We start from the raw sequence: 25,187 nt of genomic DNA on the forward strand, positions 1-25,187 counted from the left end.
GCGACATGCAAACATCGTCAGAACAGTGTAGGCGCGTGGGTGGTTGGGTACGGTGACAGAGCGAGCGATTTTGCTCAATTGTGACTTCATAATTGTAATTCCCCTTTTTGACAAAGAGGAGGAAGAGGACTACGGACATTTATCAAAGGTTTTGAGGTAAAAGTTTTGATAAAATATAGCATTTATAATAATGTCGATCCTGCTTCCACGTCGAAACTATTGAACTGATTTCTGATACACAGATAGCTTAGGAGCCTGACAAAGGACATATCTAAGCTAAAAAAAACTATTTTTCTCCGGTTGTGGGAAGTAGTTGCCTCAGGATGCGGTCGGAACCGTGGGGAAACCGCTAGAAAGCAATAACATTTGACACAGTTGCGCCTTTGCACTGATCGGACAAACAATGATTGTATATGTCATATGGTTGAGTATCAGTCCGCTGTCACTGCGACCATTGCACATTAAATCCGAGTCCAATACTTCGCAACATAAGCTCGAAGTTTTTATTGTAACACTTAGATAATGTTGCATTTTTTCTGATATTTACCTGCTCTACTTACACCGTAAGTCGGTGAATAAAACAATATGTTTAATGTTACAGATTGTTCAGAAGATATTGTGTTAGTAATTATGTTTCATGATGTAGAGGTTGATTTTTATCCGAGTGATGGAAGTAGGTGAGATCACTCTGTCAGTGTCAGATTTGATACTATTGATAGCATCTAAAAGTTTGAGCAGGCATTATTATGCGTAGCTGATGCTTTTTATATTCATTTAGAGCTTTATTAGCAACCTGGACTTCTTTATATGCTTTCACATCGACGCTGATAGAGTTAACTCTTACTGCTGACCACCTGAGCAGAGTTGAAATTAAATGAGATATACCTTAGACTATACTTAAGTCATCTTTGGCAAAGCATCTAAATAAAATTCGGAAGAAACAAAAGTTTAATAGAGGAAAAAGTACCAAAAAATTATATGCCAGGTAGGTCCAGATCAGCATTATACCAGACAGCTAGTATCTGCTACTTACTGCAAATAGTGGCTAGTGGAACCTCTAACTTCAAGTTCTCCAGTCAAAAATCTGCCTTGAGGAACGCGTATTTTCTGCTAACCATATAAATTACCTATATTCATAAACCAATTTCGCTCCCATGACTATCTTCACAAACCACCATTCTCATATATCGTATTGATGGTCGCTTCACTTACTATATATCTTGGGACAGACAGACAGACACATCGTAAATATCGTTGAAGACAAGTTCGCTAATTGCTTCGTTCAAGCTATTTTCAATGGTGGCAGTGAAATGCAATAAGGACTTCAAAAGACTTGCGTATCTGGAGAAAATATTTTTACTATTATAGGAGTTTATTGGACTGTCTGTCAATGGTGCTTTCACGTCAAAATTACTGAACTTTTTAAAATATTTGGTACACAGATAGTCACAGTAATAGTAGTAAAGTCTTGGAAAGGATATACATATAGAGTATTTTCTCATAGGTGATAGGAGTAGCTAACGAAGGAGGCGAGTGAAACTGCGGAAGAAAGCCAGTAAATTATAAGTCTACAATTCGGATTTAATATCATGTCGTTCAAAGGTCAAAAAGAAAAGCTTTGCCATTTGATTGATTTTTTATTCAGGCTCAAAATTCACGCTGTTCATTGAAACTAATAAAATGTGCTTGCATCTTTTCATACGATATTACTAAACTAAATTACAAACATTCATTAACAGCCCAAAAATACATTAAATGCGTGAAAACACTCATCAGCACGTATAGACAACTAGTTTTATGAAAATCTTCACGAACCACGTCTATGCAAATTAACTGCGCCTTCTGAATATCATACGCACTTGTGTAAGTTCTTAGAAAAGGGGTTGCAAAGATATGGGGTATTGGGAAATATGTTTCTAAAACACAAAAAGAATTAGGTAGCTGTTAGCCAAAAGTAGGATTTGGGTATGCCTTGATTATCTGACTTAAATAGCCTCATACCCTTCTTAAGAGGACAGATATACATAAGTAGTTACATGTCAACAGAACCACGAGTAAATAAAACAGAGCACTAAGTTACTAAAGATCTTACGGATAAAAGCACTCATTTTAGCGCAGTCCTGATGACAATCTAATTGATTCCAAGATGCTCAGTGATCTATTTCTCACGGACGTTATAGTCATACTTTGGCGGGAAGCTAATAAACCATACTCCATTATTCCTCATTTAAATTCTCAGATGATTATCTAAAAAGACCATCAAACAATAAAATGCTCACTTATATTGCCAAATAATGATTTCTTCATCAATCAAATAAATCAAAATTGTACCGCGCTCTAGCTAGTCACAGCCCACATAAAACAATTATCTCAATTCTAAACCAATTTATCATAAAATTGCTTTATCGTCTTCAACAATTAAATAAAATTGGCCGCAATTCGGGCCAGTGAAGACATCAATTCATTAATAGTACAAAATAATAGGGTTTGTGACGCCCTAGGCGTCTCGAGTCGTCGGCGCCTCTCGGTCGAATGCACTCTAAATCTCCAACCTGCATAGACAAAACCCCTACACTCTGATGCAGCCATTTCCCACCCCACCTGAGCGTTCGTCTCTTTCTACTCCCTACACTCTCTCACCTATCCCGTTTGCACCTCAAAATTACATTCGGCCGTTGTCGTTTGTGCTCGGATGCAATAGCCGGTGTGGCTCACAGCTAAACATGATTTCAGGCAGTCGCTTACCGGCCGTCGGAGGAGCTGCATCGCTGCCGGCCGCCGTTCCCGCGTCCGAAACATCGCACCGGTCCGGCTTGTTTGTATAGGGATGTTTGTTCCTAGATAGTGCGCCCCACAAACCCTGAATGGAAGGATTCCTTGTGTTGTGAGACTAAGTGTGGACGACTCGGAGTTCATTGTGAAAGTGTTGTGTCATTGATGGTCAGTTACGATGTTGCAATACTCACGGTAGGCGGATGTGGCTAATGCAGTTAGATCTGTTTGATTGGCAAAAGTAAACATGTGTATGACAGGCGTTATTAAAGCTATGTAGCCGTCTGACGACGTCGCTTTAATGGAACGTGTATTACAAACGGCAACGGAAACGTGCAATGATTTAGTTTCAGCGAAATGTTATGACTTTAACGTTCAGGGGAACATGATATTACTGGGGAAGCGATGCTTTGCGAGCATAAAACTTTACGATGATTAGTCTGTAAAGTGCCGAGCGATTGTTGAAGAAGCGACAATCAAATATTAAAATAGATTGAAAGTAATGTTTGTAATAGATGATGAGGAAACAATTGTTCAACTAATTGATTTAATTTATTTAAAAAACCATGTGGGTGGAATAAAAGATAACAATGATCAGGCACTTTTATGTTGAACAAGCAACAAAACAATTCATTATAACAATGGAGTATTGTTTGTGATTGAGTTTGAGCGTTTTTGTTAGGAAATCACTTTTTTATTTTGTGTACTAGCAAGCGTAGATAATACTTTCAGTGAGCAAGACAATACTGTACGCGTTAATGAAACAATAGATAATTTAGGTTTAGTCAATGAGTTTCTAATTGGAGTTCATAGTTTAAGTAATCATAAAACGTTTATGAATGAAAACATAAAGGTTAGAATTCATAGAACAGTTACTGAAGTTATACAAATTCAATTTGAATGAAGCAAATTCTGCATTCTTAAAATTTTCGCTATGAAACCTAACATTAATAAAAAGAACTGGCTTTCAAAGTTGGTTTCTTTAGACTCGTTCCAAGAAACTTTTACGTACCAATTACTTCCATAATTGTTGAAGAACTATTTTGTAAGAAAAAGGAAGTGTTTACGGTAAAGCTAAGAATTTTAAGCTTGTAAAGAATGAAGGAAAAGTTGATGTGATAAATAAAATACAATACAGTCGAACAGATCTCGCCCACGCATCGTGAGACCATCAATGTGACCATTTTATTTTTACAGTTATAATTGAGACTGAACCAATCAATGACAGTTCTTTGATTCTTATTGAACATAAAATAAAAGTGGATGGAGAAAACATTTGGGAACTAAATAACGCAAACGTTGGAGGAATTTGCAAAAAATAGAAGGAATTATTTTGGCATGTGAGTAAAGAAATCCTTCGTTTTGAATATAACTAAAACCTTAATTCTTTAGTTCTCCTTTGGGGTAGATAGAGTAACTAATTAATCAATTACTTTGTTACGCTTTTCTTTATTTTTAAAACTGTCTTCTGTATTTTTTTTTCTATTCTTTTAAGATCTATTTCTGACGTTTCACTATTGTTATTTTTTCTAAGAAGCTTATCTCTCAAGTTAGTAATTATAATCTAAACACAATTACTGTCAGGTTGTTAAATAAAAACTAGGTTTAGCACGCACACTGAATAAAAATTAAACAACTTACGTTAGAAATAAATAGATGGGATTATATTTTGAGGTATTTCTGTTTATACTCATACTAGTTGAGTCACTTGGTTTCACCCGTATCTTATTCTAACATATCACATTCCTACATGTGTTGTCTGGATGCAGCTGACTTCCAGTGTTTTATAAGGAGCGACTGCCTATCTGACCTCCTCAACTCAGTTACCCTAGCAAATACATAAATGGTTAGTAATTTTCTATCTATAAATATCTTGAATGACTAACACTCTCCTTGATTACTTCAAATTTATCTTCGACACAAAACTTTCTGTAAATTAAAGCTGGGCCGCTAAAATTATGATTTACGTCGGAGTTACTTATTTTCGGAAATTTAACTTCCAATAAAATTTATTGAAGGGAAATTATTTTATCTATAGGCACCAATTAGTGGAGTACTCAGTATATTTATTGTATCCGCCGATATGAAATTACAAGCTATGAATATTAATTCGGTTAGTCTTAGTCATAAGATTAAGATTTTATTAGACTGTGAATCTGAATTACGTAAATGTGGTTTGCCATCAAATCTGATTATCTGATTAATATTGAACAAAAAAAAAATCTGTGTGTATGAAGTAGAGAGAATGATGGCAAGTAGGTTGTAAAAATATTATTTAACAACAAATAATTTTAAAAAGTCGATAACGCTTGATAGAAGAAATCACTAGAAGCTAGCAAGATGAGTAATGGATCTAAGCGATTGTCCACTTATTTCTGCTTTTTACTTCTGACGGCAGTTCTCAATGTTCTACTTATATATGTGTATTTGCTGTATGTTCGCTTTAGAAAGATAGGTATTTGACATCATTTGATTGGGGCCAATGTCAAAATTATATCTCTTGTAAGCAAATTAATGAAAATCACAAATCTACCACCACCCAAATCATCAACATAAACAGAAGCTGATGATGATAACGCCATTTCAAAAACCAAAGAGTTTGCAACACCAACAGTTCCAGGTAAAAGTACTCCTATTCCATTTCCCTTATTCGATTTTTCCTAGTACTTGCAACAGCACGATTCCACCATATAAGGTTTTAAGCGTTGCCAATACTTGTTTTCGCACTGTCTGTTATTTGACCTAGCTTTTGCTTATTTTCAGTCTAGCTAAAACACGAGGCTGTCGGAAACTGCGTTGCTCGAAACACTGGCTTAATGTTTGAGTATATAAACATTTCTAAATAGCAGCTACTGAATTGGAATTGGGGTTCTGAATTAATCTGAAGTTCCTTTTTGGGAAAGGAAACTTCAATAGTAGTTAGTACTTTTTATTGGTTTATTCCCATCCTATTTGCTGCATAACCATAGCCAGGTACTAGAAAAAATACCTAATAACCCCGTATATGTGTAATGATTATTCTTTATTTTTTTTTTGTATCAACAAACTCAGCTTCATTTTGCCAAATTAAAAGTTAAAAGAAGTGAAGTAGGTAAAACTGAAAGTAGCTGGGTAATTATGAAAGAGCTTGCGATCATCAAGTTTTGGTCTATCACCAAAAATATTGATCAGAGATGACAAGCACTGTCGTTATCACCCAGCCGATCTGCTAACTTTCTGGGTCTACCTAAAGGCCCAAAGTGCCTACTAAAGTCTAACAAGTAGATATAAAACCGTCAAATTAACCTTGTAAAGTGCTAAAAGGCTCAGACAAAATGATATCTAGTACTTACGTTAAATATCGATTACGTTCACACTTTCCAGTTGTATCCGAGTCTTATAAAGATTTATTTGCAATTAGACCATCGACCGATAAATTGCTCCTTTCCTTCTGAGTTTTAGCTTGTACAAGGCGGCAAAGTTTCCCTCCGTTAATTTGTACAACTTGGCAAGTTTTCTGCAAGTACGTTTATTTCTGTTATTCGAGGAAATTTGATCAGCTTTGTATATACAAGGATAAATTAGTAATTTGCGAAATATGGAGGTATCAGTCAGATGTTCTGCATTTGTATAGTTCCATAAAATAATCAATTTTAGGATGACCATCTAGACTTTTGACATAGTTTTAACTGTATGTGACCAACGACGACTTTAACACAACATTTTATGAAATTATTTTATTTCTTTTCTTAATTATTATTGCAGCCTTATCAAATCTGATCACAACAATTTCAGCCTACTCATTTAACAAAAAAATTGTACTAGAAGAATTTTCTCTCATTATATCAAACCTGCTTTTAGCGAGCATGTGTCAGTGAGTACTCCGCATAGCATACCTGACCGACTTAAGAGTTTGATGGATGAGGCATGATCGCGATGCCATTATGTATCGTTTTGTTAACCTAATGGTTTTTTTGGAGTTGTTCGGTACGCGGTAGTAGATAAGAATGTTTGGCATTGGTTAGCCGCTACGATGAAAAAAATATGGTGCTAGGATTGTTGGTAAATAAATAAAAAGAGGAGAAATTTACTAAGAGGCTACATTTGGTGTTCGATAATTCTTATAACGGGATAGCTAGTGTCCAGAAAATTTTGACTGCATCATTTTATTGGGCAGTGGGCAATATAACAGTCCGCAAAAATAAAACTACATAAGCTAGGTCATTGAATTAAGCCATATCAAAAATGATAGTAATTTATTTTTTTATAAATAAAATAAATTACAGCATGATTTGAACTTGCACATACCAATGTATTGAATCAATGCGAGTGAATCCACGGGTCTCTAGCTAGTAGGACAACTACTTACCCACAGTCTAGGTGCAGAAAGCTACGCCTCAAAGCTTTCCCCGCTTTCAAAGTCCTTTCTACGTAAACGTGCCAATACTAGAATATGTAAATACCACTGAGAAATCTATGTAGATAGGTAGTTAGGTAAATATCTTTTACAGGGTTTTCATCACGGAGGTTTTTATCTGTGGAAGTCTTTATTGACAACAGTCCGATCTTAAGATGATTGGTTCAAAAAGTAGAACTAAAATCCCGCGATCTACGTAGACAACCATAATTGACACTTGCTTTTTTAAATTCCTTTAATTCCTTTGTTTTTAAATTGTTATTTATTAACTCATCTCCAAAAAAATCAAGACTGTGATGACGTTGACCTGCATCCATATATTCGTGAATGGAGAGCCTAATTCGTATGAAAAATAGAGCTCTTATTTCAACGATATATACTTTTTTTCATAGTCCTTATTATTGATTTATTCAAAGGCGTGGTTAATCAATTTTGATCCATTGCAGTTTCCTACCCAAAGAACTAGCTAGATGTCGTAATCTTCGCAGTTTGGTACAAGCTCAGGCTCACGATTAGAATTTATTATTGACTGGTGGAGTTCATAGCACAAGTTGCCTCATCGTAATTTGAATTATGGGACTGGGTTCTGTCACTTATCATTATTCGAACCAGCTATGCTTAAAGTCGGTGCAAACCTTACTATATTATAAATGCAAAAGTGATTTTTGATAACCGTTTTGCAGTAAACAGCCGAAACGATTGGGAAAAAATTGTACGAAGAAAGTTGTAGTCCTGTGGTATATTGACTATCATTATTTGGTTTGATGGCAATCAAAATCAAGAGTAGTTACTATTGGAGACGGAACAAATTATAGAAATCAGCTACTAGCACAAGTTATTCTAAATGCAATGGTATACGGTATTTAAAATATCACAGCAGACAACAAATTGATTCAGAATATTCATGTAGATTGTATCATCGAAAACAAAATCTAACGTGCCCAAGTTTGACCAAACATCAAAGCATTTTCCGAATATGCGCAGCCACAAGCTCCTTGAGAACTTTTATATTTCATGTTTTATTTCGAAACCACTCCATCTTCCCAAAGCATTCGATCCTAAAGCCACAGGTGCTCCCAAATCTGACCTTAAAAATAATTCTCTATATTTTATTCAAAAGCAGTGGAGTATAAATAATAGATCGGCTATATAGAGATGAAACATTCAGAGGGTACTGAAAAAAAATGGATGTTATATCGGCTCCTTTTCATTTAAGATCATTAGAGTTCGAAAGATGAGAAATGCAAAATAAAAAACTCCCTACATTGTAAGCTTCCGTGCTTCTTTCAAAAGAATATTTATATTTCATATTTTTGTGGATTCACGACGAGGTGTAAATGGATATTACTTTTTGAAAGGTTTAACTGGCTGTGAAGTGATGAACTCTTGAAGGATAATTGTTGGAAAAATATTTTTACAGGCTTCAATTTCAATTAGGTATTACGTATTGGCAATCAAGAATTTAAGTATACGTTTTATTGTTGACGTTTATGTTGTACAACATATCTATCAGACACATATAGCATTCAACGAAGTCTTTTGTCATTACATCGCATTTCTTTTGGGTCCCCTTAATTTTCGAACAGAGTGTGAAAAGAATAACACTTGTTACAGAATGTAGAATATGCAACTTATACTGCTAAGAAGACATACAACGAATTTCAAAATAATATTCACGAAACGTGACACCTCTCTTTAAAATCTTTAAAACTTCTGAAGACACAGCTCGGGACTATTATCAAGTTTATATGCGGCATACATAAGATTTATAAGGAGTTGCCTGTCATTGAGTCGTGCCCGATCTCCCTGTTAGGATAAATGTAGCGACACGTTTTGAATAACATTAAGTTAGTTATTTCAAAGTTGGTCAGATCCAGCGATTATGCGTGCCAGTCGGGAATTTAAATCCGATACTAGCTGAAATATCGCTCTCGTGTCTCGATGATGTGATGGTTCCGAAGCATTGGCAAATGTTCAGTCAATGATCTGATTGGTTGATCTTTTGCTGTCTGTTTTTGCGAAAGAACAAGATATAGACAAGAATACAGAGATTAAGAGAACTGAAAAACCTTTTTATAACAGAATATAACTTATGATGTCGTATATATACAAAACAAAAAATACAATTTAAATACGACAACAGTATCGTAATGACAATTAAGATGGTAATACATCAGTATGCGTTCATTGTGTGATACAGACTTGAAGTTATCTGCGAATAAATACCGGACCTACTGACCAATTTAAATACTAAGTTTTAATAGACCTACCTTAGAGGAGCGACCGATCTAAATTTAAAATTAAAATACCCGCAAATTGAATTTTCATCGAACTAAGATATCTACGCCGAGAGCCGCGTCAGCCTAGAAGTTCACATTGGAGATAAAACGACGACATGGCATCGCCACTTTAGAGATACCACATTACAGGGCTGGCAAAATAATGAACGAGGTTATTTATAGGCTAGGGAGTAAAACAAAAGAGAAAAATGAGCATGACGGTAATTATTGTCCAATAACCTCATATTTAACATTTGAGCAACTGTTACACGGCTTACCACCCCGAGAGGCAATGATGGCGAAGATGTCATAAAAGCAAATGATAATAATCGATATCGGCGATTATCGCATCAATGCGAAGCATGAGGATCTTGATCAAACATTTTTGATAACCCTTAAAATCACGTATCGAAGGAAATCAATATTGAGGTCAGATAATATTTGACTTCGATTTGAATGAAAGCACTTAGCAGTAATCAGTTCAAAGTAAACAAGAAATAGGTCTTTAACCTACAATTTGTTATTTACATACCTGATAAGAAAACCACAAAAGCTCAGTATAATTTCCTATTTACAAAGCTGATAACGATAGCCAAACAAGTTATAGGGCAGATGCTTATCAAGGATGGCGAGGTGAGGTAAATTTTGGGAGTGTAAGTACTTCCATTGAAATGGTAGGAGGTGATAACCCTAGCTAGGATAATGATGCGAGCCTCGAATGAGGCCGGCCAGTCATTAGGAAGATTTAACTCGTGATTACTGAAGCCTGGACGGTAATGCGAGAAAGGGGCGATTAAAACTAGTTTGGGTGTTTAGACGGCTGAAGATAGCGATTATTTTGGCGCCATTGTTTAGGATAACAACTGGGAGTCAATGGGTGAATTAAATAGGTTTATCTGCGTTCGCTTTTTAGTTTGTAATGGATTGTTGTTGAACGTGGTCTAGTTGGAAACATTTAAGTTGGATCTATGTTACTGTTCACTTAAATGGTAAAATTCTAGGAGTAGTAGGGTAAACCGAGGTATAACTGGCCACTTTCAATTATTAGCCACTATTCACTTTGACTGCATAAATTAAGAACTATTCTCATAGAACGCCACCTATTATTTATTGTTAGTATTACCTACTCAACTAGCTTTCATTATAGTGACAGTTTTTTCCTCTATGAATACTAGCGCCAAAAATATCGGCCATTTTGTGACAGCACGAGTACGAGTTCCGACGTGAACGGTAAATCCTTAAAAATTTTTTAAGGTAATGATTGAAATTAAAAGTGAATTTTGTAATACTTCGTGTAGTAAACGTGAGTTGATTGTGTTTGTGGTATTGTATAGATGGTAAACGATCGCTTTTTAAAGTTTTATTCTGTCAGTATCTATAATAAAGCGAGATTAGTTGGGTGGCCAGTTATTGATTTTCATTTTTGTATATTTTCATTTATTGGCCACTCATGCCAGTTACTGAATTATACGCTAATGTCCGAATTTTACGAAAAAATAAACATATTTAGAATGAATATAAGGCACACTATCGTGTAGAAAAAATCCAGATAAAAATATACACGTTTATCAGTAACTGGCATGGGTGGCCAATTACTGATAGTTATATGGCCAGTTACTGGCGGAATTTTTTTTTGTTGGACAGATTTTCTGAAATGTCTTTAAAAAAACGCCAATACTCTAAAGAGGCAATAGAAAATGCTATCAAATTTATTGAAAACAATGAAGGTATCCAATCCAAATAAAACAATTTCTGTTCTCTCGAATATACCTTTCTCGGAATACCTGAAACAAAATCATCATCCTCCTGCCCTTATCCCAATTTTATTTGGGGTCGGCACAGCGTGTTTTCTCCTTCCAAACTCTTCTATCTGCCGTCATCTAACAAGTAACATTCTTTCTTACCATATCTACTTTCACACAATCCATCCATCGTTTCTTTGGTCTTCCTCTTCCACTATATCCGTCCACATTCATACTCATCAACTTCTTCACAACATGATTCTCATTCCTCCGCATCACATGCCCATACCATGACAGCCGGTTTCCACGCAGTTTTTCTGATACCGGCGCTACTTTCAAACTTCCTCTTATATACTCATTCCTCACTCTATCCATTCGCGTAACTCCACACATACCTCTTAACATTCTCGTCTCTGCCGCATGCAATTGTCTTTCATTCGTCGCTTTTGTGGGCACTCTGATCCATACAAGACAGCAGGTCTGACCATACTCTTGTAAATTTTCCCCTACCTGAAACAAAATACCTGAATACCTGAAACAAAAGTTGCCCGATTTTCCCAAACGACAACGAAAGCGCCAAATTGAGCGAACTACATTTGCGTTAACATCCAATCAATATGTTGACAAGATAAGAGAAAAACAATTTAAAAAGCAAGAAGAAGATGCCGCAAAAGAAGAAAGGAAGAGGTTACGAGAAGAGAAAAAAAGTCAAAAAGAGAATGATGTACCAAATAAAAAATAAAACAAAAAAGACTGCTACTATATAGTAAAATTATAAATAGTCAAGATGAGTCTAAGAAACTGTTAGAAAATAAGAAAAACCGATGTGTCTATTGTGACTATTGTTTGAATCTAATAACAAGAAGGGTGATCCTATGTAGGCTCTGTAACAAACAATTTCATGAGAATTGCATACCATTATCTCACAGGATTCATATTCCTGAGGATGAATGTGATTCTTTTTTGTGCCATAATTGTTACAAAGAGAGAGATTACTCTACATCTGATGATGATGATGATGATGTAATTAATTTATTTAAGCACGTCAATAACTACAAATGACAAGTTCCTCGTTACCATACTATGATTTAAGTGCAAACGAACTGTGGTATACTGATCTCATTAAATTAAGCTAAGTTGTAGTTTTTTTTTACGAATTAAGAACCACCTTGTTAGAATTTGTTTTATTATGTTTTTTAAGTTTATAATTACTAATATAGTTGCTTTATTCTATATATTTTAATTGATTTTAAATATTATTTTTGCATGGCCAGTTATTGGTATTAAGGTGGCTAATATCTAATTTTAAATGGCCAGTTATTACTAAAAAATACTACTTTTTCATTCTATTAAAATATTACTACATAATTCTATGTAGTTTCATATTTTACTCACTAATAACGATAAATGGATACTTGCTTTAACTAAATTTGATACAAGAATATTAATTTCTTGACACATTTCGCCATGGCACTTAAATGAACAACTCGCTGTCCTTAAGTGGCCAGTTACTGGTGAGTTTACCCTATGCATTATAGAATTTGTAACGTTTCTTTGCTGTTTTTCCCCTCGTTCTGCCGCACCTCATGGAACTGAAATTTTGAGAATTAGAATTATCTTATGCGTCAATTCATAAAAATATTTAAATCTTTGCAATTTATATATGTATTTGCGTATAAGATACTCCCACAAAATATCACGCATTAAAAAATAATTCTATAAGGAGTATCTATTATAATTCGATTCCGCAGAAATCTCACAACACCCTAACACATGTTGTTATAGAATAAATCCTTTAATATTGCTCCCTTTACTCTACTTTATATCTGTGAAGAAGGCCCAATTTCCACAGATAACGACTTCAATATGTATTATATAGGACGATACCCCAATCACTGGGTGTCAACCACACAACGAACTAGGGACTTGACTGTCAATTTCAATCAAGTAGTCTGACCTGACTAAATCTTCTCAATAAATAGGTACTAAAAGGGTTTACTGATATTCACATAAATACCTACTAAGACGCTCTTAAATGATGATATAGCAGCAGCATTTATTTTTGCTATTTATGAGAACCCAAGATGGGCACAGTATGCTCATGGAAGGGTTTAAATACAATGTTTTTTTTTACAAAACTCATGGTTCTTCTCAGTTGCAAAGCTATGAAATACATGTGCCACATTATAATCAAAAGGTATTTGACGTAACTATAAATGGAAAATTATATTTAATCAGTACAACACAAACCACAATTAGATTATCAACATCATGCCAACAGTAATTATAATGTTAACAATACAAAGAAGGAAATAGCGAGTCCCATTCATTAAGAACAGTGCGAGTATGCGTAGGCAGTGCCACCTTCCAATTAAGGCATAAATACCACAAAGTAATAGTTCTAGTACAACTTGCTTACCGTGATGACTGACTCATTCAAGCTTTGCTTGATAGTGAGATTGAATGAAAGTGTCAATATGGTTATACAGCTTTCCTCTTTTGCAATGAGTAGGTACTTGATTTTCTTCTTGTCCTAACGAAAGTAATTAATTCTGTCATACAGAAGTTATTTGGTGATTGATAACTTAAGGGTGTGTGATTTGACTCACAGGGTAGGCCCATTAGTATCTTAAGGTATATGGACAAAACACAAAAAATACACAGATAACTAACTTAATCTGTCATCACAAGACCAAAACAGAAAATGATGAAAGAATTTTCAGATCACGACAGAAAACTCTAAACAATATCCTAATTATAATATCCCTGTCAAAACACACCACAAAACAAAAGTTATTAATAAAACAAAGAAATATTAAATCCGACCACACAATTTCTAAGAAACAGACCTTGAGACGAAAATAATCTTATTTTCGCATTTCTTTAACAAAGTTTTGGATGATCCAAAAAGCGTTCTTAAAAGTAAAGTTAACTTCGCTGACGTATGGATTATTATGGCGTTGTTTGAAGTGTCTGACAACTTCGTCTTTCGTTTTGATGATAAGGAAATTAAGTACCTCCGCCGCTTTAATATTCTCCCTGAATATTGAATTGGAATGAAAATAAAGTTTTGGAATTTTGGACAGGCCTTTTTTTGAATTAATGTTTCTTAAAAGCTTTAGGACTAGCAATGGTCATGAGGATCTAACAATTAAAGCTAAGCTGCGATCGCTGCGATAGAAACAGGGTGGTTGGAAGGACGTCATATCGAGACAATTTCGTATCATTCTATTTTTTTGTCCTACACATGTCTTACTAGAGGTAAGGATGCAGCACTAACTTTGAGACCAGTTCTACTCAGATAAATCTAAATCTGTTCAAATTAGAAGCAATTTTAACTTTAGAAGCAATCGCTGTATTCTTATTCTTTTATCTTTATTCTTCTATCTTTACTTTCTGTTTATTGACTATTATTTATTTTTATTATTTGTATTCTTTCTTTTTTTTATATCTTTGGTATTTGTCAATTATATATAATCTATATGTATGTACACCCCAAACTGCCCGTTTTTCACTGTGTTCTACAGATAAACTCCATCCAAAGGTTGTCTGGAAGAAATTGCTATTTAGCAATAAGACCGCCGATTGTACTGTGTTTTTGTATGTTGTGATGTCCTGTGTTGTGTCTTGGTGTACAATAAAGAATAATCTATCTATCTATCTAAGGACCATTAACAAAATAAATATGCGCATAATTTGATATCTGAAATTAATTTGATTTATTTGAATCTTTATCTTTATTGAAACGCTAATCTAGAACGTCAAAAGACCCAATAAATTAAAAACCCACAAACCAAATCGAAACTCCATCATAAACCGATCACATTTACTTCTTCGCTATCATCATTTTCTTCGAAGATGGACGAGTAATTTTCGAGTTTGAAACTTCCAAACGACGTTACTTAAAACTTTTCGTCATATTTAATGAATCAGCATTGGGCGTTATATTCTCCTTTTTTAATTTTGAAGCTTTATGTCTCTCGGTGGACTTGGTCCTAACTTACTTTGGTTGATTAAATATGAATGGTAAGTCTTTTTTCTTTCGGTTGCAGTCTGTCCAAGTTGGGTCTTGCAATATTGGATGTTCTATTTTCTTGTGGGACTGATGGAAAGTAGCTATTGTTCATTAAAAATCGTTTTCTTATTGTAGGTTTTAATCGAATATCTATAGGATTAAGCTGTTTAAACTGCAAGCACTTTGTATTTCACGAAACAGACTTTTACTATCATAGTAAGATCATAACTACTGCGATGACTTTGTTTCACTAAGAAGCGTCAAAAAAAATTTCTAACAGTTTCAACTGAATTCATAAAATGAACATTTGTAAATAATTAGTACGAACAGATTCTGGTAAATACGCCGAAATCCATAAAAAAGTGTAGACCAATCATCATGTCAAACATTTTCTTCAAATAATGATTTTTTTCTTCTTTCTTTATACCAAAAGTTGAGTTACTTCAAACTTTTCTTTCTTTCACATCAAGGGGACCTCTTACTCAATTTCATGGATTTACGTTCCTTTGTGGACAAGCTGCGGCCATTCACACTGCCCCGAACATTTCTGTGTAAAGCGTTTCAATATGGAGTAAGATTGAAATCTCAAGAACTTGTGACGCCTGCGGTGTGGGTATAGCAAAAGTTTTTTAATAAAATATGTACCGAACCAAAGAAGTGTCGTTTATATTTTATGACGTCATCCCAGTTTTATTATTTGCAATTTGTGTACGTCGTATTTTTTGAGTTTTTTTTTTCTTGTTTGTTTGAATTTAATTTTGGAATTCTTTGCTGATCTGGACGTTATGGGATAGATTTTAGGGTATCAATGAAATTGGTTCGGGTAATGAGTACCATTTCAGGTAAATATACTTTTAAGCGATATCAATTGCTAGTTTAAAAAAAATGCTGCAGTATTTCATTTCTATTATGGGCGCAGGCTTGGGTAATGTGTAAATCGAAACAATATTAAAGGCCACAATAACCTATTGTATGTAGTTTTTATTAAATTCTTTCAAACAAAACAATAACAAATCAGACCATTTACACTTTTACTTACAGCAGCATTTTATCGCTTACGTGCTCTTAAATAAAACAGCTTTACTTTTATAATACAGTTTTACATTTCGATTCCTTTCAATTTAAAATAACTCAACCATTCAAAGGACTGCTTTCGCTCAATTTCATATTCTTACTTAATCCGGACCATTAAATCTATATTGTAAATCAATATGTATACCTAAACGTTCATTTACGACCATAATTGCTTACGGTTGCGTCATTTCTATTTAAAATTGTTTATTGCCACCATAATTTAATCAGGATTGAAATATAATACCGGAGAAATTTCGAATAGAGGCAGAGAGCAATAAAGTGTGCTTTACGACAAATTTTGTTCAATATTTGTGTCATAAATCACAGCCATGATCTGTTTTTCTGATGTTCTTGAACGGAAGTTTGATCTGTCGGCCGCAGAATATCTGTCTGGAGGGAAACTTTTAGATGCCTCGTCTTCAGACATAAAAATAACTCCTTAATCGTTAAAAATAATATGTTTGTGAGTTTCAGCAATAAAAATAATGTCGCTTTGTTGGTTGTTTTGCTTTGATATCGTTTAATTGATCGTTGGTCGTAAATAGTTGGCCTGTGATGTTTTTGTTGATAGTTATGACGCGTTTGAGTGTTGAATCAACTTTATTGTTAGACAGATATTCGGCTATATTAACATTTAATATTTCTTTAACCGTTTCTGTTTTGTCTACTATTCCTTAATCATCAAAGATCCTATTATCTAGAAATTTAATGCAAATATAAATAAAACTAATCACAACAGCAATAACGATAAACAATTCTTGTTTTCCACTAACCTATCTCCGCCCAATATGCATTAAAATTCTTTATAAGTAAACCAAAATGATCACAAGGGGATCAAAGAACTAAAATTAGAAACTTTCAAAGCTAAAACGCCGGATTGGATAAATGTTTTCGAAATTGTACGTAAACATACATCAGTGGCAGAATATTTGAGTGTGTGTAAAACGTTTATGACCGGAACTTTTAAAATAACTTTAGGGAATCAGGGTAACGTGAGAGATGGACACTAATTTGGTGATGTCGCAATTTGGAAGGTATCGGTTTTCCAAAACATGTTGCAGATCAGAAAGGAATATTTTGAAATGGACTTATCAGTAATGTCAGATTTTGCGTTGTTAATGTATTTTGAAAGGTAAAACAATGATATTGTTGAAAAGACAAATCCGAAAGTATATATGCTTTGTTTTTTTTACCTCGACTTTTGAGAATCGAAGATGATTCAAGCTAGAAAATCCTCCGACCTCTATAGAGTTCTCTCCATGGTACATGAAATACATCTATACTTATAATAAATCTGTAGAGAGGTCAATTCTGTACATTGAATATATTTCCAAAATAACTATTAGGGGGTGATTAGTGATCGATACTGATGCCAAAAATGCAATCAGAATAATTTTTGTCTGTCTGTCTGTCTGTCTGTCTGTCTGTCTGTCTGTCTGTCAGTCTGTATATTCGTTATGGAAACAAAAACTACTTGACGGATTTCAATGAAACTTGGTACAATGATTCTTCATACTCCTGGGCAGGTTATAGGATACTTTGCATCACGCTGCGATCAATAGGAGCAGAGCAGTGAAGGTAAATGTTGGGAAAACGGGAGAAGTTACTCCATTTTTTAAGATTCCGTCGCGTGTGCAACCCTTATGGTTACAGCTACACAGAAACCATGTATGACGGAAATGTTCTTCATAAAATTATGTAAAAAATATCCCATGACAGTATATATCTATCTTTTATGGTTGACTCACAATAACACGTAAAACTCTCTCGGTAGCTTAGCAGTTCGGAGTTTTCTGATTATATTTGTCTACTATTACGTTTATAACACTCTCACTCACACGAATTAAAAATAGTTAATAGTATTACCTATTCATTAAAAAAAGATTCATATAAATCGGTGAAGAAACACCAAAGTTATACACGAAAAACGGATAAGCCATCGCGCGTGAATACTGAATCACGCTATAAGGATCATTTTTGGGCATCTGTGGCCGCGCTCGACGCGGCTCGCGGCGCGGTGGTTGCGCGAGTTTCATACAATATTTGGCTCTTGGTGCGATTGATGCGAATAGGCGTTCAGAGTGTTCAACCTTATTGCGCGACTTTTAGGTTTTAAATAATTTATTTTTAACTTTCTTTTGTTGTTATTTTATAAAATAGGTTGGTACCTATTAGTTATTTTGGTAGTGTTTAAATATTCGTTCAAATTACAAATTATTAATAGTTTACATTTTATTTCTTAAAGTAGTAGTAGGTACGCATAGATTTAGATAATTGGAGGGGCTGGTGTTTATTATTTCTTTCTCTCTTTGCACGAAGTCCGACTCTAACGCGGACGAAGTCGCTGGCAGAAGCTAGTATAAAATAAAGTACATAATATTATCCATATAACAATGTATGTCAATACTTTTAAAATAATTGGGAACAGCATGAATATTGCACCTTCATTTTTTATTACTTTTTTACTTAGTCACAGGACACAGATGAAAAATAGTCGTTCATTTTTAAAAACGCATAAAAGTTATACTAGTTCGTATGTGCTTTTTTGAAACGCATGGGAATATTTTATGGCGCAGACAGCCGATGACGATTTTAATGAGCGCCTTTGATTTATGACTTTTTGAATGGGGGAGTTTTTTGAAGGACCAAATCCATCAATAGACTCCACGGAGGTAGTTTGTGAACAATTTTGTACATTAAGCTGTTTAATATTACATCGAAAGGGGATCAAAAGGACCTTTAGTTCGTTACATCTAAAATGCTAAACTAAATGTAAATGAAGAAGAAATAATTTGAATAGTAAGTATGAAAATAATGATTACTGTCCAAAAACTTAAGAATAGAAAAGTCTTGACTAAAACAAACAATAAATATGTATAAGCGAAGATGTTTATAATAAATCTTACTTTTACATCAATTTGAATTCCAAATTACGTGAATAAGATCCCTGAGCTACTTTTAAAACATTCGTTAACAAACTTTTCAGTTAATTATCACTTAATTAAGCTAATTAAAAATGCTTTATGTAATGTAGTTGAAATGTGTGGTCTTATTACGCCGGTTAATGACCAATTTATTTTCTTTAAGTGTATGTCGCCAGTCGCCATCTTTATTTGGAAAGTACATGGAGTGATCTTAAAGGAAGTCATTAGAGTTTTTGATGAAAGTTACTTGTCTTTGAAAGTACATTTCTACATTCTTTGAACATTTTTAATAATTCAATGCTAGTAATTCTAGGGAGCTGCATAAGGTTGTTAAGCCATATGCGTTTAAATGTCAAGAAGCGTATGGTCACCGTGCAAAAACTGCTATTCTACTGCTTCTTACTAAACTGAAAAAATTTAAAGATGAAAATATAACTGCTTTAAAGTGTCTTCTTGAAAACTAGCCGGATTCCCATGGTTTTACCACAATTACCTGCATCCCGTAGACAAAATAAATATATTCTACGTTACTCAGGAAGAATGAAATAATTTTTAAAAAATGAATAAAAAAATCGTTTTAATTATATTATATTGAAAATAAACGATGAATGTCCCGAAAAAGCTAGAAATTCTTAATACTAATCAATTAAACGATGTAGTGAAGTCAGTCAAAATCAAGGTTGCAAACATTGAATTATTATAATCATCTCCATACAAATTAGAAGCTTGAGTGACAGAAGATATTATACAGGAGACACATGAGTAAGCTGAAGGTTAAGTCAATGTTAGGCTAGTGAGTTTGGAACTATTACAATAATCTCGGTAAGCTGGGCTCCAACGTTTGAGATTTAATACAATTGGTTAGCTTTGTGACTAGATGAGGAGTTAAGTAAGTCCATTATCTTAACACTTATATTTAAATTATATTAGCTGCTCCCTGTGGTTTCACCCGCATTCTGAAGGAACTACTTTCTGCAGATGGATAAAAATAACCTTTTGTGCTTTCTCAGGCTCTAAAAAAACATTTATGTACTAAACTCCATTTATTCGCTTCAGTAGTTTTGGATCTAAATTAAGCACTTCCCGTTTGTTATAATAGTAAACAGTAGCTAATAAAGCCACCTAGAATATTACAACTTTCCCCAAGAATTTTAATGAAAACGCAACAGATGTTGACAAAATATTCCAACGCAATCTTACAGAAATGTTCATCTTACACCCCTTTTGTGCCATCATCACCATAGTCTACCTAGCTTTTTCCAAACTATGTTGGGGTCGGCTTACATTCTCACCAGATGTTGCATGAGTACCATGCAGATGAGTACCAGTGTTTTACAAGGAGCGACTGCCTATCTGACCTCCTCAACACAGTTACCCGAGCAACCAAACAGCCCTACGTAAGACTCGTTGACAGACTTACTAGCTTCCAATTACCCGTAACGACAGCCAAAGATGTTCAAATGATAGCCTGGACCTGCAGTTATTGTGCGCATTTAAATCAATTCGATATCAAGTTCAAAAATAAAAGATCCCACAGAACTTATTGTTGGTATTGAAGTAACAATAGTAGACAACAAAGCACCAGAAGTGCCAATAAAAGCTACAGCGATACACGAAGTCTATTGTCCATTGTCACTCTAAAAATCACTTAGAGTAGGTGCCAACACACTGCAAACTTTTAGTCGGCCGATAATTTGAACGGGAGCTTGATAAGAATGAAGATGAATGTCCGCACATTACAAAGATCAGGTATTTAGCCGGTGAAATGTTATAATTATTAGGTAGTGTTAATTCCGCGGCATTAACATATTTTGACTAGCATTTTATGTCATGGATTTTTGCAAACCAACGCCTGATTCCATAATGAAAACTGAAAACTGAAAACTATGATTGGAATCAAGATTTTCTTTAAGAAATGTCATCGTTCAACGGTCGGTCTACTGTTTAGTCTGTGCGGCTCCTTTCGATAGTATGGAGCTATATATCGATAGGAGCAGTAAAACTATTTAGTACGGGAAGCGTGTCCGCAAAGAGTCTCATTCTTCAACTATTTTACAGTGTATCTTTTCATTAAACCATACTCTAATGAGTCAGTGTTAATTGAAGCTTCCTGCTGGCTGTTTATAATACCGGACCCTTTATTTTGGTTTTTAGTTACGTTTTCTCGTTCTGTGACTTTTGATTCAATGTTTGCTCGACCTATATCGAGCTTGTTTGTAGTAGGCTTGTAACTTAATACGTGCTAATTTGGTTCTTGGGTTTTAACTTTTAAAGCGTTTTCAAAGTCAGTGATATTGATTTCATATATTTTTACACCAGCTACTTTTATGTTATTGATTATGATTTTACTTTATAATTCATCATTTTAATTAGGCAGCAGACTTTTGATAGATGTTGCCCAAATATTTGGTTGAGTCATTCCATAGCATCGGCAAAATTATTTAACGTTGATTGTTGATTTTCCTTGTTTATTTTAATTAAATTAAACAATTAACTAAGTGCTCAACAAAAGGTTACGTTTCTGTTTTGGCGTCCAATTAATTCAATTATATTTGTGAATTCCGTTTTCCAATCAACATTTGAAAGTTAATGTGTTAATTAACCCTAATTGGTTTCATACAAATATCTTCTTTAACATAATTAGACGGCTCCCATTTTGTTACAAAACCTACTGTTACTTTTAAAACAATCTTGGAGATTGCTTTCGTTATCTCGTGTTATCTTTTCAACAAGATACTTATCTATTTCTGAGGCAGTCCCGCGAACTAAAGCGTAGGACTTATTCGGACTTAGGGTCCCATTTTCCGGTGGATTGTTTTTATTTGTTTCGTCTACTCTTTGACAAACAATGTTAACTACTGTGGAAGAAAATCGATGACAATTTTACTAAGACGCAAGTTTTTCAAATAATTATGACAATCAATTAAGTTATAGAGGATTTTTATGAAAATAGATTATGCTCCATAGATGCATTCACTTAAATAGGTTCCGTGATTTTTTAGCTAGTGAAATATAATATTATTTCAACGTGAACGTTTAAAAAACCTTTCACTTGATCCACCCCATAAATATTTCTGGAAAAATCTCATTGTTCTTTGAAAACTCTCGACATTAATATCGCGTACATTTTTATGCTAAAAATTGCTAGATGTGAAGCAATATAGGGAAGAGCGCTGTTAGTATTGGAAAATCGGTATGTTGGAATAAAGGATACACGTGAGGTATTTTATTATAATATTGCTATTAGTTTGTTTTATGCGCTGCTCTGGATATCAAAGGGCTTCGTATGATGTTTAGTTCCTGCAGAGTTGAAAGATGAAACGAAGTAGGTCAAGAAAACGTTAAGGTTGAAAGTTCGCCTGATATTGTTGAACGATATAATGGCCTGGGAAGGGTATTATTAAAGGGAGGCTTGAATGCGAATAATGTAGAGCTCAGGAGAGGAATTAAAATTACAGGGATAGGAGTGCAATTAAATACCAACGAAAATAAAGTAAATGTAAATAGTGAGGAGTCTTAACATAGTGACAATAAAAATACAAAAGCTTCGAATAATATAAAGGCTAACTTTTGAATATGACAAATTAATGGAATAAGCAGGAGTTGGTGTGTTTTCCCAAACAAAGGATGATAATGCCCGACAAAGATATTAAAAGTCTCTGTGTCAATTTAAATACATATTGTTTGCAACAATCATAGTTCGACAAAAAGCTTTTAATATGAATGAAAAAGCCGCACCAAGTTTCTGACAGCCAAATAAAAAATGCAAATAAAATGTTTCAATGCACACCACATTCGGCTGCAAACATGCATTTCCTGGCTTTTAGTACACTTTTAACTTCAAAGAGTCATTTTTCATCGTGTATCACATTCATTTGAAACTCTGCTGAATCTAAAACGTGATCAATCAATCTAGTTTTGCGTTTGCCAAACCGAGGGCTGTCAAAATGTGGGGTGACTGGCTGTTATTGTCCATGCGGGCGTAATTATAGGATCGAATTGTTGATGCAATTGTCCTAACCGAGCAGGTGATTTTGAATCATTCTGTGAATGGGCTCGTTGATAGGATTTCAGCGTGTATTTAGGTGTTAGAGTACCCATTTAGTATAGTGTATTTGAACATTGCATTCGCAATTTAATTTGTATCCTGCCAATTTGTGGTAGACTACATAATTATTACTAGGAAATTTGAACTTTACATTTACGCCTAATTGCTAAATATTATAACATCCAATACTAAACATCCTCTTTTGCAAGGCATGAAAACTTTACAACTGTTGAATTATTGATCCAACAAAATCTTCAGAGCACTAAAACAATTTACCAAACTACAGACCTAAGTAAAAGTTACGTTGAAACTTATTCAAGCTCAGATATCGTAAGTTCTCCCTAATGAATGGGCACACGAGTTGCTGTGCAATTACTGCCTCGTATTTGCATAAAATCTATCCGGTTACGGCTGAGGCATTAGGAAGCGAACACAGAGACTTAGTTGCTGGAAAACGTGTTCGAGTTTCTGTGTTCAGAGTTTGTAGATCTTGGTAAGGCCTTTGACCGGGTCTTTAGGGAAGTATAATCCAAGAATTTTCAGTATGTTGTCATCTTGTTAGACTTTCTATGATTTTGTTCATAGAAGGTCTAACTGCGTGCCCATATTTAACATGAAATGGTAGCCTATGTGACCTCCACAGCCCACTTGCAAAGTAACACAATACCCCTATGTTAGAATGTTAATAGGCATTGATATGTTATGCAGATTAGCAATACGATGCCTCAATTAATTCAAGGTTAGGTTAGTAGAAGAGACCAAAGAAACGATGAATGGATTGTGTGAAAGTCGACATGGCTAGAGAGAATGTTGCTTGTGAGATGACGGCAGACAAAAGAGTATGAAAGAAGAAAACATGCTGCGCAGACCTCAAATAAAAAAAATGGGATAAGGGCACGAGGATGATGATGAGGTTCGCAGATGAAAAGAACAGTGTCAAACAAAATTTAATTGGAGCCGCTTATATGATGAATTAAAAACGGCATCTGATAATACACATGAAGAAAATACAGGAATCGTAAATGACAAAATAGTTAAGGACATTCTAGAAACTTCCAGGGTCTTTGTTTCTGACTATCGCCACAGGGCTCACTCGATGCGGGAGATTACGTCAGCATGTTATCGCTTGTTGGCGCATTGTGGACTGAACATGTCTAATTTTATGGTTTTCCGTAACATGTTGAATGGTATCATGCAAATTGACTTCATTAGGCGGATTGAGTTTCCGAAAATTGGATGCGTAGATTTACATCAGTTTAGCGTTATTTGTGAGTTAAATTATTGTTGTTTTGTTGGAACTAAATTGTTTGGTATGTTATCAGTGTAATAAAATACTAGAATGCCTTGTTTGTTGCCCTTGAAAGTTTAGAGTTTGATTCTTGAAATTAATAAAACGTTAAGGGAGGATCAAGCAGCTTAAAATTTCTCAGTGCAAGCTAGAACTTTTTTGTTGCCTCCTAGACGATAGCAATAGTCTGGCTCTTTATAAGAAAAGATTCAATAGTAAAACTGTTAACTAAGATCATTTCGAATCAAAAACCTATCAAAACTGCAAATCCAAAGCAAAGTGCTAATAAATAAACCGACACAATAAATGTAATAGAAAAACGAGGTAATATAATACTCATTGTTATTTACTCACACGATCCAACGTAATGTGAAGATTCGATAAAGCGAATACCTACGTAACGTATCGATAAACCTTTGTTACAACCGCTCCTACCCGCCCCGAGTTTTAATAGTGATGTGACGAGCAGAATACTCGAGCAGATTAGAGAAAATTGGGTATAATTGAATCGGGTCTGTTTTGTATGTATAGAATTTTATGGGGTTTTGTTTTTTGGGAACAATAAGGTGGTAATTAGAAATAAAGAATGGTTGTTATACATTCAATGCCTTCTAAAGGCGCGTTTTGAATGCTACCAGCCGATTGCAAC

The 25,187-nt window shown here is 34.5% G+C and overlaps 1 protein-coding gene across 3 annotated transcripts in view; it reads left to right on the plus strand.

Annotated features, from left to right (window-relative positions):
- Nucleotides 1-25,187, plus strand: part of LOC124639995 — a 190,284-nt gene that overhangs the window by 12,567 nt on the left and 152,530 nt on the right. The window contains exons 2-3 of one of the 3 annotated variants that reach the window (XM_047177545.1): nt 2,734-2,967; nt 3,970-4,112. The exons of 1 other annotated variant lie outside the window; for it this stretch is intronic. The gene's annotated coding sequence lies outside the window, so the exon portion shown is untranslated. The remainder of the gene's footprint in view (nt 1-2,733; nt 2,968-3,969; nt 4,113-25,187) is intronic. One more of the 3 variants, XM_047177544.1, reaches the window with a different exon arrangement.

Source organism: Helicoverpa zea, chromosome 20, assembly GCF_022581195.2.
Source record: "Helicoverpa zea isolate HzStark_Cry1AcR chromosome 20, ilHelZeax1.1, whole genome shotgun sequence".
NCBI classification, from domain to species: domain Eukaryota; kingdom Metazoa; phylum Arthropoda; class Insecta; order Lepidoptera; family Noctuidae; genus Helicoverpa; species Helicoverpa zea.